The sequence below is a fragment of the Natator depressus genome, chromosome 21 (assembly GCF_965152275.1).
Source record: "Natator depressus isolate rNatDep1 chromosome 21, rNatDep2.hap1, whole genome shotgun sequence".
In the NCBI taxonomy this organism is placed as follows: domain Eukaryota; kingdom Metazoa; phylum Chordata; order Testudines; family Cheloniidae; genus Natator; species Natator depressus.
Window position 1 is genome coordinate 3,408,136 of NC_134254.1, and position 18,956 is coordinate 3,427,091.

Consider the following 18,956-nt stretch of genomic DNA (forward strand, 5'->3'; position numbering starts at 1 on the left):
CTGGGTAAATTATATCCACATAACGTAAACAGACTGATAACCCTGCTGCATTAACAGGCTCTGGGAGAAATATATGCTCTGAATATTCTGCTCATTCATTCTACACATGCTGGAAAGAAAGGCTTCACCAGAAATACAAAGGTAGCAGGATTAGTAGAATCTAGTCCAAACTCAGCCATGTTTTTCTAAAGCACATTGTCTGCACCAGCGATTACCTTATGGGTTTTAAGGCCAAAAGGAATCATTGTGAGTATCTAGTCTGGCCTCCTGCATAACACAGGCCATAGAACCTCATCCAGGGATTCCGGTAACCAGCCTATAGCTTGTGGTTGAGCTAGAGCGTTGACTTGTTTTGGTATTTTTAGAAAGATTTCCGGTCTTGATTCAAAGATGTGAACTTTTCATGATGGGGTAATGACTTTGTCTACTGATAAATGAGATATAGATCCTTTTGCCTCTAGTTCATCAGCTCAGATCTGTCCCAGGACAGCAATGAAAAGCAGTTATATTATTATTAACTATTGTTTACAGGTATCCTGGGATAGATTTGAGCTGGTCAACTAAATTTATTATCTTCTGATCATAAGTCCAACCACTGAGGGGTTGACAGTGGAACGTCCTCCCCACTCAGCTTTCTGCTATCCTCTCCATTTCCCTTTCAGTGCTGCTGCAGGTCTAGTGCTTTTATCCAGACACTCCTTCCCACTTTTTGCCACAGTTACACCTATGCATCTGATGCCTTTTCAGTACCTTGTGAGAACTGGGTTCCAGCACATTCACTGGAAGACAGGTGTCTGCAGCACCAAACCTCACTCTCAGCTGGGCCCCTTGGTGGCAGTCTCCGTAGAGAGGACCAAAGGCTGAACGGGCTATGGAGGCTAAACTCCTCTTAGCCCTACAAGGAGTTCCTGTCAATGGGCAGCCATTTATCAACTTGGAATTCACTTAACCCTCCCCCACAAAAAATAAATAAATCCCAGAACCACACTACAGTGGACATGTCCTGTTGAGACATACCACTCCAGACAATAACAGGCAGCATTGGTGGTGGTGGGGAAGATAACAAAATATGCCACAGGAACACAATATACCAGTTCTTTCATGGGAATACCAGTGAGTTAGCATAGCTGTAGGTACAGCTTTTATTATTTCAAAAGTCAGTAAAGAGATTCCAGGTGCATGTTTTGTCTTTCACATTTTCTCATAAGAATATTGACCAGAGTCAGTTGGAAAAGATGTTAGGTGTTGTCAAGGTTCCTTCCCCACTCTGAACTCTAGGGTACAGATGTGGGGACCTGCATGAAAACCTCCTTAGCTTACTTTTACCAGCTTAGGTTAAAACTTCCCCAAGGTACAAACTATTTTACCCTTGAACTTCCACCGCCACCACCAAACGTTTATCTGGGTTTATTTATTAGGAAAGCGTTGTTTGGAAACATCTTTCCCCCCAAAATCCTCCCAACCCTTGCACCCCACTTCCTGGGGAAGGTTTGGTAAAAATCCTCACCAATTTGCATAGGAGACCACAGACCCAAACCCTTGGATCTTAAGAACAATGAAAAAGCATTCAGTTTCTGAAAAGAAGGATTTTAATAGAAGTAAAAAAGAATCACCTCTGTAAAATCAGGATGGTAAATACCTTACAGGGTAATTAGATTCAAAACATAGAGAATCCCTCTAGGCAAAACCTTAAGTTACAAAAAGACACACAGACAGGAATATCCATTCTATTCAGCACAACTTAATTTCTCAGCCATTTAAAGAAATCATAATCTAACGCATACCTAGCTAGATTACTTACTAAGTTCTAAGACTCCATTCCTGTTCTGTCCCCGGCAAAAGCATCACACAGACAGACACAGACCCTTTGTTTTTCCCTCCCCCCAGCTTTTGAAAGTATCTTGTCTCCTCATTGGTCATTTTGGTCAGGTGCCAGTGAGGTTATCCTAGCTTCTTAACCCTTTACAGGTGAGAGGATTTTTCCTCTGGCCAGGAGGGATTTTAAAGGGCTTTACCCTTCCCTTTATATTTATGACAAGTGTGTATTCCTGTTTTCCAAAATACAGTACTTAGCAGCCTGGGCATATCCTGACTGAATAATATTTGAAGAGAGGCGTGTTGTGTTGTCTGACCCAGGAACTCCTGAATTTTAATCACAGCTTTGGCAGTGACTTCTCTTTCAACCAGTCACTAAACTACTCTCACAATTTTGCCATCTGTCAAATGGTGAAAATAATTACAGCACAGGGTGTCATAACTATTACTTAATGTTTGTAAAGGGTCTTCAAGACAAAAAAGCTGCTCAGCAATATATCTCAGGCCTGCTGTTGTATTTTTGTTCATCTTTATATTTTAGCTACCGATATGTTTGGAGTCCAGCAAAAAAAGTAAGCTGAGTAAAAGGAAAACTTATGGGAATCTGAGAGAAGGCCACATAGCTCTTTGAATGCATCTCCAACTGATTGCTGAATAGTTCTCAGTAGTTGCATTGTTCCCTAATTGCCCTGCCTGTCCCTGAGAACTTTCATTCACACCTGGCTCTCTCTCAACACTGGATTCAGTCTCTAAGGTGCCACAAGTCCTCCTTTTCTTTTTGCGGCTACAGACTAACACGGCTGCTACTCTGAAACTGGATTCAGTGTTACCTCATGTGATTTGACCAGACACTGACTGTCCTTCTGTGTCTCCATTTTTGAAACATCGCTGTGAAGCATCCTGAGTGTTTGTGGAAAGTGGGATGAACTAGTGCAGGGGTAGTCAATTATTTTTTGTCAAGGTCCATATTTCTCAGTTAAGGTATAGTCAAGGTCCAGACTCCAGAGAAGAAAAAAAATAATAGTGATGATATTAATAAGTAAATAAAAAGATTTCAGGGTCCTTTCGAAAGCATCTGGCGGTCTGGGTTTGGCCCATGGTCCGCCTACTGACTATCCCTGAACTAGAGTGATTGTGTCAGAGAAACCAGAGGAATAGAGAGCTGCAAACCAACTGCAACCACACACACAAGACAAAGCTCCAGACAAAGTTTCAGACTAATACCCGAAAAAGAGGAAGCCAGGGCAGTGATGAAAGAATGAAACTCAAACTTCCACTTATCAGAGTAGCTGATGGAAACGAAACTTTGCTTTAAGTATTAAGTGAAATACACTGTTGCAAACTAAAGAGACTTTGGGGAAAAAACAGGGAAAGTTAATTTTGCTCTAGGGTTGAAAACCACCTAGCCACACTGAACAAGCTTGTGATTGAGACACTAGACTAGGATCTGGAAGATCTACATTCAATTCCTCCATCTGCCTCAGGTCCCCTTTTGAAAAATGGAAATTTCTCCCTCTTTTTAGAGGTCTTGTCTTTTTGGACTGCAAACTCTTTAATGCCAAGCACACTGGAGCCCTGATCTCTGCTGGTGCGGCTAGGCACTACTGTAATACGTATAAGAGCAGTTCTTATACCCTGATCACCGGAGCATGGCAGGGCATGGACACAGTAGAATGATTAGCCAGCCATGCTCACGTTCTTTCAAATTTTTCTAATACTTTTAAAAAATCCGAAGTCAAACACATAGAGAACAAAGAGTGGGTGCAATACGGTGTGAACTCGCACATTCTGAATGTCTCAAAGGAGTATGAAGGGGGCCTCCTTCCTGCAATTGCCTTAGAGGATTCTAGGCTATGGCGTCTGCCATTTTACAAACAAGAAGTTGTGCTGAGTCACAGCAGGCTGAAATTGGCTAATGTCCTCGTTAAAACAGGATATGGCTCTGATGGCTGAAGTATCACAGCTAATCAAACTGCAACAACAACTTCCAATCCAAGGGGCATCTGCCTTGTGTGCCTCCAAATGCACGTGCAGCATCCTCCCCAAATCATACTAACTTTCTCTAGAGGTCTGACATTTAAGTTAGCATGAACTACACCCACTGTCCTGCCCCAGGTGATCAGAGAAAGCAGCCTGAGTAGACTGTCAGCTTTTGGGGCACGGGGCTCTTTGTCCCGTGTTTGGGTAGCACCTAGCACCGCAAGAATGCAAATAATAATAATAATAATAATAATAGTCTCAAGACCCTTTCAAACCACATCTTGACTAGAACAAGTTCCAGCTGATAAGCTACATTAAATACCAGTAGTTGATTGATTGGTAGCATCTGCTGTTTCTAGTAAGCATAGCAGAGAGTGGAAATAGGATGTAGGAGCCAGGCTTTTTTTCCCTGATAAAGGCTATTCTAGGAAAGTTGAAAGGGAGCAATTCTGTTCTGCTCATCCAAGGAAGTTACTGATAAAAATGCTCTATTTCTTGGCCTTGTGACTAAGATGAAGTATAGAACCAGTTTAATACCTGTCACAGCCTCTGACAGGGGATGATGTCTACGCTGGTGTGCAGGTGGACTCAGGTAATGAACAGGTCAGTGAGGGAGCTCAGCCAGACTGCGTAACACCCATGGATTTCCCTGCAGAACCCCTGTTCGTCAGTAACCGGACAGACCAGCTGGCTGCTGTGGGTTGTCAGAGGCTTGGACAGGGGCCTCATTTAGTTAGTTGTGGGCCTCACAGAAGGTTTATTCCCAGGGCATGTGCAGTGACACCGTTCGTAAGAGACCAGACGAGCACAAGAAGGCACAGGACCAACACCCCCATAGGGCTAATAGACAAAGTGAGCGTTCCTGAGACCAGACGTCATGAACAAGCAGACAAAACGATTGGCCCAGCCAGATCTCCCGTTGAAACCCCACAGCTCTAAGAGAATCATTCTGCCCTGCCTTCCTAAACGGAACTCCAACGGACAGCATTGGCTACCCCATCGTTCCCAGAGACGAGGTGAAGCAATTCTATTCTTCCCAGCCCTATCAAGCTGCCATTTCCCCCTCCTCTCAGCACACATCTCTTATAGGGGAATTTAGTAATTCACCCCAGCTGAGCCCATTCCCATTGCCTTCTTAGTCAGGGCCATTACAATGAGGATAGGCACCTGTGTTGTTTACAGGGCTCAGGGAGAGTCTCTATTAATCTTCTCCCTGCCAAGAGAGTCCATTGCCCACACCACACCCTGAAAAATGTCTGTCTGCTTCCCAGCCAGGGGTATTGTCCGAAGAACTTTCCCGCCCGAGGCATAACACGGCATTCTCTCTGACCTGTGGTAGATGCCCTTGGAAGTACCTCAGATTTTTACCCCTGTGCCGGCTGTGCAGAGACCCAATGTGCAGCCTATCTGCTAATTAAGTCCACGTAAGCTGTACTTTAAGTAGGATTGCCACTGCCAAGGTACAAAAAAACAGGAGCTCAGGGATGATCCTGGACAGCTGGCAGTGTGCACCCGTACAGATTTCCCAGGACAGCTATGATCCTGGGAAACCCTGGCTAGATGGCAGCCCTAATTTTACATGGTCCCTAGGCCTCGTGCTGGCTTCTGCACAGGGGAGAATTGCACCCAGCAGGAGCAAATGAGACAGCATGTTGCAGTGACATCTGAGTGATGAAGACTCATGATTGGCTGAGCGAAGCCAGGTCCCGCACTCAACTTGATGGCATTTCTGTCTGTCTGTAACATGGTAACTTTTCAACCCTGCATCCAATCAGTTCCAAAATGATGTAGGAACAATGGGTAGAACTCTATGGATTTTGGTGAAAATAGGAAAACAATGGACACACAAAGCCCTTGGCATCTAGTTAACAGATGCAGCAGCTTCAACCACCTCTTTGATTGCCTATAATCAAAGAACCAGTTGATGGCAGCCATTAACAACTGGTTAACACAGAGCCTCTGCATGAGAGAGGTTAAGGGGGGTGCAGGGAATCCTTGAAATAGAGGGACAAAGGCAGGAAGCATATAGTGTTTGTGTTGTGTGGTTGCTGGTGAGTATTTGCTTCAGGTTGGGGGGCTGTCTGTAAGCAAGGACTGGCCTGTCTCCCAAGATCTGTAAGAGTGATGGGTCGTCCTTCAGGATAGGTTGTAGATCCTTGATGATGCGTTGGAGAGGTTTCAGTTGGGGGCTGAAGGTGACGGCTAGTGGCGTTCTGTTATTTCCTTTGTTGGGCCTGTCATGTAGTAGGTAACTTCTGGGTACTCTTCTGGCTCTGTCAACACTAACCCAGGAACCAAACAAACCCTTGCAACAAAGCCCGTTGCCAACTGTGCCCACATATCTATTCAGGGGACAACATCACAGGGCCTAATCACATCAGCCACACTATTAGAGGCTCGTTCACCTGTGCATCTACCAATGTGATATGTGCCAGCAATGCCCCTCTGCCATGTACATTGGCCAAACTGGACAGTCTCTACATAAAAGAATAAATGGACACAAATCAGACGTCAAGAATTATAACATTCAAAAACCAGTCGGAGAATAATTCAATCTCTTTGTTCACTTGATTAGAGACCTAAAAGTGGCAATTCTTCAACAAAAAAAACTTCAGAAACAGTCTCCAATGAGAGACTGCTGAATTGGAATTAATTTGCAAACTGGATACAATTAACTTAGGCTTGAATACAGACTAGGAGTGGATGTGTCATTAAACAAAGTAAAATTATTTCCCTTTGTTTATTTCCCCTCCTACTGTTCTTGTAAAGTGCTGGAAATGGCCCACCTTGATTATCACTACAAAAGGTCCCCCCGCTCTCCTGCTGGTAATAGCTCATCTTTCTTGATAACTCTTGTTACAGTGTGTATGGCAACACCCATTGTTTCATGTTCTCTGTGTATATAAATCTCCCCACTATATTTTCCACCGTATGCATCCGATGAAGTGAGCTGTAGCTCACGAAAGCTTATGCTCTAATAAATTTGTTAGTCTCTAAGGTGCCACAAGTCCTCCTTTTCTTAATATAATAATGGTTCCCCCAAGGCTGTGTCCCATTGTCATTGGTATCATGATACACTAGTGCTTAAAGAAATAGTGGTTTTAAATGTGAGTGGAGAAGAACAGATCTCAGTGTCAGTCATAAAGCACATTTGCTCATCCCTTATCTTTTGCAGTCATCATATGGCCATTTAATCTCACTTCTTTAAACGCTGAGCAATGTGTTTGTGGTTCTAGACATTTCTGCCTCTTTTCCATTTACGAAACTTGGCTTCTCTTTGTCAGATATTGTGAATTCTGACTTCTGCTGAGGTGTGCAGCAAGTTTAATCGACGCAAGAGAAATAGAATCAGATTTACAAAGATATTTATGTGCTAAAGATGCAGATAGACATACAGTGGGCTTTTTAGAAGGCAGTGCCCAACTCTCACTGGAGTTAAAAATCTGGCCCAAGGCACTTGAAATCCAAATATGTGCCCATCTGCATATTTAGGTTCCTAAATACCTTTGAAAATCTGGTTTTATGTACTGACTAAAGTGAAGAAGGGTTCAGTACTCAAGTAACAGAGCATGAGACTGTTGGAGATATAGATTCCATTCCCAGCTCTACTGCTGACGTGTCATGTGACCTCTGGCAAGTCATTTCAGCCCAGATCCACAACAATTTGTAAGTCCCTGACTCCCACTGATTGGGGAGCCTAAATACCTTTCAAGATCTGGGTCTTCATCTCTCTGTGCCTCAGTTCCCTATGCATGAGCATGTGTGGGTGGTGGGGGAATGGAACATAGCTCCCTGTGCTCAGCTAAAACAGATGCGAGCCCCCATCCCTCTTCTGCCTGGCCTGGATAAGCGGGGCTTCCCTACAGCTCCCCTCCTCCTTCAAGGATCTGGTGGTGGGCAGGGTGCTTCATTGTAACTTTGCTGCAGTTCCCACAGCTGTAAAATGGGGGTAACGCTTCTTACCCACCCTTGTAAAGTGCTTGTAAAGCTGTGGATGAATGTGCCATTATAATCTTTGATGTTCCCCCAGCGTGTGATGGGTCCTCGCTATTTATTTATTGTTACATGTTTTTTTAAACATCTCCACTGTGGCCATGGATTTCATAAGCGTCACAGCATTTATTTGAACCTAAAATTCTACAGAGGACATGAAGTCCAGAAAAACAACCTAAAGTACTCATCTCAAGATCCCATCAGGAAGCAGAGTTTTGCCTATGCCATCTACTATGGAGAATTATTTTTACGTGATTAACAAACACAGTTAACCAAAGCAACTGACAATTAAAAGAGGAGGTACAATAAAATGAACTATTTGAGTAAATACTAATTTAAGAAGGGGGTGTAAAAGGAAGTCAGAGAGGGGACGAGAACATCTGACAGGACAGATCTGCACAGATTATAAGAAAAGTATTTCCTGCCTTTATCTAGTCACTTATTAACACATGCAAAGAAGTTTCAGAAGCTGTTTGAACGATCACAAAAATATAGCAGGAGGAATGAAAAGAGACAAAGTCATCACAAGCAAGGTTATCCATGTTTTATAAATAAGGAAACGGAGCCACAAAAGACAAGCGATTTCTTCAAGCTCACACCATGAGTCAGGGAGAGAACAATGGAATCTGAACTCCTGGTGCCCTGCTCTGACCACTCACCAACACTTCATTGTGAGACAGACCTCCATGTAGCTTAAATAAATCAGCTGATGTGATACATGCAATATTTGGAACATGATTCCAAGCAGAACTGAGGGGCGGTGACAGAACATCCATCTGCATTTGAACTGCAGACAGCAAAGATGTCTTCATTTCACTGTGATTAGCACAAACTACAGAGCAGTCTTTGACTGAGGCTTCTGTTTGAACATCAAACTGGCATAGGTGATCTCATCATTAGGACACGTAGGAACCTGCAAACATTATTTGGGAGTGAGGAGCTGCTGGAGTTCTGACTGGATTTCCTACCCTTCATTTTGCTTTCTAGGATGCTCTCAAATGTAGTCTAGTGTGAGCAGTCTGTTCCTGTGCATGGGGAACACAGAACTTGCCAGACCAATGGTCCACTAGTCTGGTATCCTGTGACCATGGTCGATATTAGAGACTTCAGAGGAATCAATACCATAATGGACAATTATGGAATAACTTGCCCATAAGGAAAAGCTTCTTCCTAATCATCTCAGTTAGTGTTTGGTTTATGCCCTGAAGCATGAGGGCTTATATCCCTTATAAATGTCAGAGGTGACATCCCATCTCTAAGGAACCGCAGAGGTGACAGATTGAGTCCCTGAGGTATTTGGGGAATGCAGCATTTGAATCAGGGCAGGAAATATCTAGCGTCCCTCTACAAACACCTCTTCCAGTCTCTGGCACCACAGCACGCTGATGGGGAGGAGGAGGCTGCACAGATGAGAAACTGAGTATTTGGGTGGCATAGGTAGGAGTGATTATTGCTTTCCAAGGGAAAGCACTAGCTATAATTTAAGGTAAAAGGAACCTCTGAATAACTGTTACATTTATATGAACAAACTTCCTTTTTTCAGTCCCAAATTCACGTTTATAACAATGTAGCATTTTCTACAGAGAATCTAAGACCCATCATGAGACACCCCAAAGAACCAGTTCCGACCTTTACCTGGGTGTTTTCAGCAGGTGCCTGATGCACAGTATCTGCAGGATCCTGCTCTTGAGGAGTCTTTAGGGGTGTACTGTGATCTGTAATGGAGACAAAGGGATATGTACCAACGACAGCCAGGCCCCAGAAGAAATCCCCGCCCTCTCGGTATGCGTTCAGAATCATTCTAAGGCCTGGATGAATTGATCCAGTTCATGAGGTGTGGAAAAGGGCAGAGGGCACAGGAAAAATTGTGGGCAAATTGTTCTGCAAATGGAAATAAAGTTTTAATCAGGCAGGTTGGAGAAGGAAGGGCAGAACCCCAAAGAGTGCAGCACGGGGCAGTGTGGGGAGAAGGCGTACAGTATGTTCTGACCTGCATCCCCTGTATTATTTTACTGTATTGTCTGTATTGGGATGGTGTCTGGCAGCGCCAGCTGTTGACCAGGACTCCATTGCACTGGGTGCTGCACAAACACACAACAAACAGAGGGTCCATGCCCCAAAGAGCTTACAATCTAAGGGTCTCTCTTCATTGCAGAGTAAGTGCATGGAATCTGCCTGCTGCTTAGCCTAGCCTGGGTGTTAGCTGCCACACTGCAAAGCCAAACTCAAGTCACTGTACCCCCGCTGGGGCTAGGACTCTTGGATTCTTGGTATTTGCTGTAAACTGAGCTCCTCTATGATACTTTCCCATGGAACTGTGGGAGAATTTGTCCACCCTTCTGATCACACAGCAGGAATTGCGGGAAGGCACTGGAAGACTATCAGCACTTCACTTGCGTGGCTTAGCCTGCATCCTCACTGCAAAGTAGGTGGGTTACCAGTCTGAATGAAAAGAGAAATGCCTGGCTCAAAACCACATCCCCAGAAAGGGCCAGTTAATTTGGGTTTTAAGCATCACTAAATATGGGTGATGGGGTTTGTGTGGGGACAGGAGGGAGTTGGAGCAATAGCAGCACCTGAATAAAAGGCCGAACTAACCTTGCTGCGAAGACAGACCCTAAGTAATTGTAGCCAGACAGCCAGCCCCCCCCCTCAGACCAGCATTGCTGGAAACACACGGGTGCCAAAACACCAGGGCACTCCAGCACAGCCTTTGAAGCTGAGAGAAGCACAGGTGTGCTGCTACAATGTGCCACTGGGAACATATACAACAATTGGGCTCACAGCAGGCAGAGGCGCTGTGACAGACATGGCTCTTAGCCCCTACTAAAACAGCATGATGCACACACACCAACATCCTAGGTGGGAAAATATTTACCCTGATAAAAGAAGTGTCCAGTAGTCGACACTTATTGTTTCTCCCTTGCAAGTGTGAACTACTCTTGCGAGAGCTGACGTCACCCCGACAGACCAGCCCCAATTTGGCACAGAAAGGAGAAAGAGAATAAAGGAGTACAGAGGTATAAGTAGGGGACCTACAGCACCATGATTTTTGAGTGCTTTTCACTATCTATCTGCTGGTCAGATAAGTGACAGCCTCCCAAGGCTTCTGCAGCTAAGAGGGTCCCTAAGCCTTGTCCCTTATTCGTCTTTCCGCGGAATTGAGTGACCGATCCTGGCTTGGCACCGCTGGAATCGAGAGATGCAAGGAGGGTAAGAAGCACCCACACCTGATCTCCTATCTTTAGTGTACACATATTTTGAAATAGAGCTCTATACTTTGTTTTCTTTCTTTGGGATTGTAGCTTCAGTTTTGTAACTTGTTTGTGTGTGTAACATCTCTACACTTAAATAAGTAGACACTAGCAATTTTGTAACCACATGATTAGAATCTAGTTTAATAAATTTTGGTAACCATTTATGCATAAGCCTGACTTGTTTCTCTGGTTTACTGTAAAGCAGCCAACACAATTAAAAGAACCTCAGCCGTTTTGGCTATAAAGCCTGGCCATTAGGTGAGAGTACTAAGAGCCTAGCGTTGAGTTGTGCCGCCTCCACGGGGCAAACTCTTGGGGCACCTGTCAGTCAATCCTGACTGCCCGCTGCGAAGGAGCTCTGAGCTCTAGCAGTTAAAGTCACGGGTGTGGAGAGGCTCTTAGTGCTGCCATTGGGGCACCTGTCAGTCAGTGTTGACTGCCCGCTGCGAAGGAGCTCTGAGCTCTAGCAGTTAAAGTCACGGGTGGTTAGGACCTTGGGGCATCCGTCAGCCTAGCCCGGGCTGCCCGCCGCGAAGGGACAGTGCGTCCTAGCGGTTAAAGTCACGGATGGTATAAACGGGCATAGCTGGCACCTCACCAAACATCCCTGGCCATCGGCTAACAGTAATCTAGTAACTTGGATCTTATCTGTGTGGATTCCCACAGGAAGACCTTTGAAAGTGTGGGTGCTCGGTGCTTTGAAAAATCTGGCGCGGGTTTTTAATAGTCACTATTCTTGGCTACAGTGGGCTTTACGCTTCATTGCATGATGGCAAAATTACCACCATTATAGCTGAAGTGGTGCCCAGAGTCAAGAGGTGGAAGAAAAGTCCCTGCTACAGACAGATACTTTTAGCTACCATTTATTCAATACTCAAAGTACATTCATATACAAAAAAACCCAGCACACCTGTCTGGGTTTTTTAGAGTATTAACATTAGATAGACATGTGTGGACGGTTAAATATGTGTAATCAGAGTTCTCTCTCAATTTAATCAAATCACTAGAAATGACATGTCATAGGTATTGTCATGATGCTCACTCACTCTGTAATATGATAACACCCTGCTATGGAGATCTGATTATTATATTCCTGACTAATGTTTCTTTCAACAAACGTTCATTGGTGCAATGATGTTTTTGTTTCACATGGGCAAGCGTTTGTAAACCTACTAACGCTTCCTAAATTCAAAAATAGTAAAAAAGAAAAGTCACTGCTGTTAATGCTGCATTCGAACAGATATCATCTAAGCAGAGTTTGAAGGTGGTGGCATTGTCACATTCCCAAAGTTATGCTGAAAAAGATAAAGGGCCTACCCTGAACAGATATGGCAAGGAAATCCTAAGTGAACACCATCACTTCCTCAATGAAAAACCTGCACCCGCAGCAACAAACATTTGAATGTGGAACATCTGAGATCCTCGGTCCTAGATGCTAAAAGGCATTTAGGCATCTAAATCCAGTTGATCTCAATGTGAGTTAGGTGCCTAAATACCTTTGAGAACCTGGCCCGTGGTAACCAGCTGTCCTCTGCCACAAGCTACAGCAGTCCAATATCCTGCAAGCATTATTCTTCATTGCACAACCCTTACCTTTCCTTTTCCTGATAAAGCAGACGATTGTAAATGCCAGTATGGTCAACAGGATAGCAGAGATACAGGCCACCAGTATGTAGAGGAACTCAGGGCTGTTAGTGCACAGAATACAGTGGGTCAGAAACAAACAGCTCTTCCCTTTTCTGCTCTCTGTCCTGGCTACCACACTGGCCAATACTATCTCAGCAGCTCAGGGCTCTATGCTGAGTTCAAACACTAATGTTACCAAAACTTCCGGAACCTTGCCCGATGCACTGAATTTGAGTTAATAGAGATAGATAGATGTTATTGGATAGCAAAATCACATGTCTACAGAGAGCTGCTATTTAGTGGGCCAAAATTCCAAATGAGAGGGAAGAAAGAACCTAAAAAAATCTGTGTGATAATATGAGATGTTTGCAACTAATAAGTGTGTCATTCAGATATTGTTATTGGCATGAAAAGCATTACCACAGGTTATGCAAGCTGCACTATGGACCCTCACATTCATAGGAATAAATATGGGTAACAAGATCAGTAACATATTTAATTCTAAGTAACGGAAAGAGACTTGATCTAAACAGACCAGATTCAGCCCTGATGTAACTTCACTGATCTCAGTGGAATTGCACCTACTTACACCAGGACTGAGCCTGGCCTGGTAATTGGAAAGCACTGTACTGGAGACCATAAAACCTATCTCCCATTGAAATTGATGTCTTGAAGTGGAGCAGGATGAGGACCTCAGTGTATATTTTAAAATGTTTTGGCTTTTCACACCCATTACAGAGCCTGAGTTTCAAAGATGTAAAAATGCTGCATTCAGAAAATGAACATAAATCTGATGAAAAAGGTAAGTCTGTGAGGCAAACACATACACACACACACACACAAAAAAGAAAAATATCCTCTCACTTCAGATTTAAATTCAAACATATACAACCGCCGGACCACAGGGATATTCACTGAAGGCATTAATCTACTGAAGGCAGATTAGCCAATTCACACACTGTAAGAAATATATTGCAGTTTGCAACCTGCATCTCTTGTGGCTGGAGAAAATCTCTGGGGGGAAGACAGTAATGGGTGTTTTTACTAACAGTTTATATCTCTGAAGGAGTCATGAGGTATATTTCTGCTCATTGTACACTTACGGATGACAAGAATCCACTCTCATTTGCTCCAGTGTAAATCAGGAGTTACTCTGCTATAGTCAGTGGAGTCACTCCTGATTTACAACAGTGTGAATGGGCGTAGAATTTGGCCTGACATTTTCATTTCCATGAAATTTTGAAAAGCTAAACAGTGTATCCCAGCATCGCCACTGAGCATATCACATCAGCCTGTCAACTTACATTGTTCTTCTATTATCTCATTTAAATCAAAATGTGGTGGTGAATGTATCAGAGAGTTATTTTAATTTAAAAACATCTCTTTTGGACTCTGATGCAGCACTTACTTCCAAGCTCTTTATGACTTATTGGTTATGTTGTTTCCATTAGAATTGCATTAAGGGCTGATGAAGAATACATGTTGTTTATCAGCAATATAAATATACAGATTCTGTAGCAAATTCTGAGCAACCCTTTACAATTAGAAAAATTGAAGTCACTGCCCATAACAACTCTCCTTGGAGTCTGTGAACGATCTCTTGCCATCATGACAATTAACCCACAAAAATAGTTCTTGTTTACTTATCAAATATGCTCTTGTCTCTTGTAATCATGACTACAGTAGTTGTGCTGGAACTGGTGCTGGCAGTGCTGGTGAGGGCGGCAGGTGATGATGGTGCAGCTAGAAGGGAATACAAAGAGCATTACAACATGTTATCTGTTTCTTAAAATAAGTTTCTTTCTGCAGCAGTGTTTCCAGTATTGGGATCTGTTCTGTCCAGAGGCCCATGACCCACAAGGGAGCTATTAACGTACATTGGTGTGAGAACATTCTTTACGATCTTCTTTTTATGATTACTAATTAGAATGAGAAGGATCAAATGCCTGTGGATGAAAGCTGGGCTATGGTAAATCATGTTCGGTGAGAATTACACGGCCACACTATTACTGCTGCTCAAAAATGTCTCACAGAGAGAAGTGAGATGATGTACTGGTCTAGTGGCCCAAATATTATTACCACTTACACTAATGCAGCTCTATTGAAGTCTTGGGATTACACCAGTGTAACTGAGAACAGAATGTGCTTTTTCCTCCCTGTGATGGGTTGGACCCCCTGTCCAGGATGTCACCTGAAGTACTGTGGTTTTAGTGAGCCTCTCCTGCTCCACCAGCCTGGATTCCCTCTCCCTGTGTTGCTGTATTAGGCTCTCCGGCCTCTTGCAGCACATAAACACAGGTAGGGCCACAACCAGCTTCAGACAGACTGAAATCAGCTCTGTGAGAGAAGGCTCACCCAACACTCACATATTGTTTTACACTGTATAGAAAAATCTGCACAGCGCAAACTCATAAAATTTCACCCTCTTCCTCAATGTAAAGAGAAATATGCACAACTTCTTGCCCCCCCAAGTTAGAAATTACATAAACTGGGTTTAATAATAAACAAAACAAAATTTACTATAAAAGCAAATTTTAAGTGGTTAAAGAGATAGCAAACAGAACAAAGCAGATTACTAAGCAAATAAAACAAAACACGCAAACTAAGCTTGATTCACTAAAGAAACAGGTTACAAAATGTAGTTTCTCATTGGATATAATAAGATATGTTGAATCTAGGCAGGAGGCAGGGTTGCATTTCGCTCAGAGTTCCAGTTATTTTTCTTACAGATTGGACCAGTCTCAGTCTGGACTCACCCCTGACTTTCCCTGCAGGTTGGTTTCTTTGTCCCTTCAGGTACTTTTAGCAGTCTTTCTTCTTGCGTAGGCCACGGAGGAGAGTCCCATTTGCCATCCTCCCCACCCTTAAATAAGATTTACATAAGGCAGGAATCTTTTGTTTCCCAAACTTGACCCCCTTCTCCTTTTAATGGAAAGTTACAAGAAGTCCAAAACAATGTTTAGTATCAGGTGACAAGACCACCGGACCTAGTAGTGTCACAGCTAGTCCCAGGACCCCTCCCAGGAAGGAGAGAGATTAGTATCTTCACAGTCTTGTTGTTTCTTCCTAATGGCCCATCAAATCTGATGGCCTGTTGTCTGGTGGGTGTCTTCCCAATACACACTCAGTTGTAATTGTTACATAGTCCATAATCTGAACTTCAGATTCAGAAATGATACATGCATACAAATTGGATAATCACATTCAGTAAATCACAACCTTTCCAATGATATCTTACATGAGCCATCTTGCATTTCAGTTTTGTCATACCCATAACAAACATATTTTCATAAAGAATACGGAGTGTTCCCCTGTGCAAGATACAATTACCTGGACGTGATTTATGATTGTTTTTCGAGGACCAACTTCCCATTCTCTCTTCCTCTGGTAACTAAGGATAAAAAGTACATATATACTGTTTAGAAAACGTTGTAGATTTTGGGCCGAGTCTCTGATTTCTAAGATCATTAGATCTTCTCAATGTGTTCTAAAGTCCTGGTCTGATTCATGGAGGACAGGTGTCTCTGGGTCATTATTAATTACTAGTATTAATAGTTTGTACTGGAAACCCAAATTCTGGGTCTACTCTAATTTGTACTTCTCTGGAGGCTTTCATCCAAGGAGCTCAAAATGCTAAAACTGCAATGGATTAAGCCTCACGACATACCTGTGAGCTAAGAAAGTATTATCCACATTTTAGAGTGTGTGTGAGGTGTAGCAAACATGGAGAGAATAAATAACTTGTCCGAACAAAATGGGCAGCAAGTCAGTAGCAGAGACAGGAACAAAACCTAGGAGTCATGGCAACCAGTATCTCACTCCACCTCTAGGTGTGACCGAATGCACCCCTGTATTCACACCCTGCAGACTATTGTAATCATCTTTGTACAAAATACACCTTGTGAGGTATCCTTTTAAAAACTAATAACTCACTGATGAATAATACCATGGTGAAATGGATGGAGCAACATTATGTGCAAAGTTATGAAAACCCCCCTGTATGATGTTAAAGGGACATGTTCAAACACACATAGCCCCCTCAGGTAGAATTGGTGAAGCAGGCCTGGCTTAAACAAAGGAATGTCTGTTTACCTCCATTTCACTGTAAACAGAGTCCTCAGACAGCAAGAGGAGGAAGAAAGACGACAAAGAAAATCCGAATTTCAGCATACACAGGTGAAAAGCAGCAGACTCCATGTTTCCTTGCTCTCGGCTGGAATGAACTTTAACTAGGGGTCACATTCAGGAAAATGCTTTTATGAGTGACTGAACTATGAAAATGGGGGGCAAACCCCCACTTCTCTCCCTACCCATCTCTCTCTTTTCACCCAAGATAAAATAGACAGCCATTGCACTTTGGGAGCAGGCCCTGGCCTGAGAGTTTTGTCAGCAATCTTACCAGAAACCTATGGTAAGGGACTTAACTTTGAACCAAGTCTAGTTTGTTTAGGTTAGAAAGCATTTTCATCTTTATTTTTCCTATATCCATTTCTGACTTTAATACATTACTTGTAACTCACTTAAAAACTAGTTTTGTTCTTTAATCAAAATAATCCAGTGTTGTGAATTGTTTGGGTAACTCCATTTAAGGTGGCAAGCTGTTGTGTATTGATCCTATTAGAGGGGCAACAGACCTAATACGTCTGGACTGTCCAGGAGAGGGCTGGATAGTGCAGAACACACATTTTAAGGGAAAATCCAGGACTGGAGTGTGTTGTTGTCACCCTGCAAATAGTAACGAAGGCTGCTGGAAGCCATAGTGTGGGCGGGTGTGTTGCTGTCAGACTGCTGGTGTCAGAACTGCTGGACCAGCATGGTGATTTTACACAGACACTCAGGGAGCAACCTGCATGCTGACAGCGTGCTTCTGAGGAACCTAAGTTGGAAGCTACAACAGCAAGGCATTGTGAGGCACCCAAGGTTGCAGGGCAGGGGTGACAGCCCCTCACTGGTCAGCACTGCACCCTGAAATGTTCTACTAGGCCATACTCGGAATATTTTTCCATACTTATAAACACACAGTCTATCTACTGTTAAAAACACTGACTAAAGTAAATTCTGTTTCAATATGAAAGAGAAACAGCCAATGTAAAACCCACACTTCTGCATGAAAATTTGTATCTACTATTTTTTGCAGCAGCTATGAATATAACTGAAAGAGGTTAGGAAAAAATTCTCTTTTCAGTTTATGTTGTGCATTTGACAGCGCTTGATGTTCCCCTGTATAATCAGTTAGTCCTCTATTGTTTGTGTGGGTCTTTCACACATCAACAAAGAGGAAAAAGTATTTTTTAAATCTCAGGACATGATCTGAAAATGACCAGATTTCTGACGATAAATATGACCGATTTATTCTTTACCAGTAAAAATGTTTTTAATTAAGATAAATGAAATTACATCTTACCTCCTTCTATGAAATTGCTGCGCACTGGACACGAGGAAAATGTTCCAAAGCCTTACAGCTGCAAAAACAACTTGATTTTCCCCTTTTTCAAAGCAGACCGGTAACAACTATCAGAGGTAATTCAACATATCTACATCCGTTCAGATGTTGAAAGATTTCCGGTCTTGGGCTAGGCAGGATCTTTTGTTGCATGCATAAGGAAATTCAGTAATATCAGATTTTGTCACACAAGAAATCACCCATTTTTTTCATGTAAACAATACCCACTTTTAGGCAAACAAGTATGTTTGAAATCAGGTGTCAAAATTATGATGTACTTAAGGGAGAGTGAACACAAGAGAATGTTTTGGTTTCGCAAATCTCTTGAATATTTTTTTTCCTCCTCTGAATTTAAAGCTTTGTTTTTAACAAAGCCAGTCAAAATTTTGGTTGACATTTTGAAATCTTTATGATTGGTTCTATTTTTTTTTTTAAAAATTGAATCACCATGTTTTAAAAAAAAACTGAAGTTTTGTTCCCCTTGTGTTAAATTATCTCATCCCTTTTCAGCACAGCATTTAAACACAATAATCTTATTATTTCAATGGGAAGTAACTTGTGAATAAATTACTTACCAAAGTAATGTGCATTGCTGAATAAGGATGAGATTACTCATATTTAAGTGTTTTGCTCAGTTAGGGCTTGTATGAGGAACAGACCTCCACCCCTGAAAAGATCAGACAATCAATGGAAGGCTCTCTATTTTTGTTTTAAATTAGAATTCTCCCTCTACTTGCTCCTGTTTCAGATCTCCAGTAAGTGGAACACACCCTCAATAACATTTGAGTCAAGATGACTGAGTGGGTTCCAATGCAAGCCAAGTGATTTACCTGTCCTTAGTC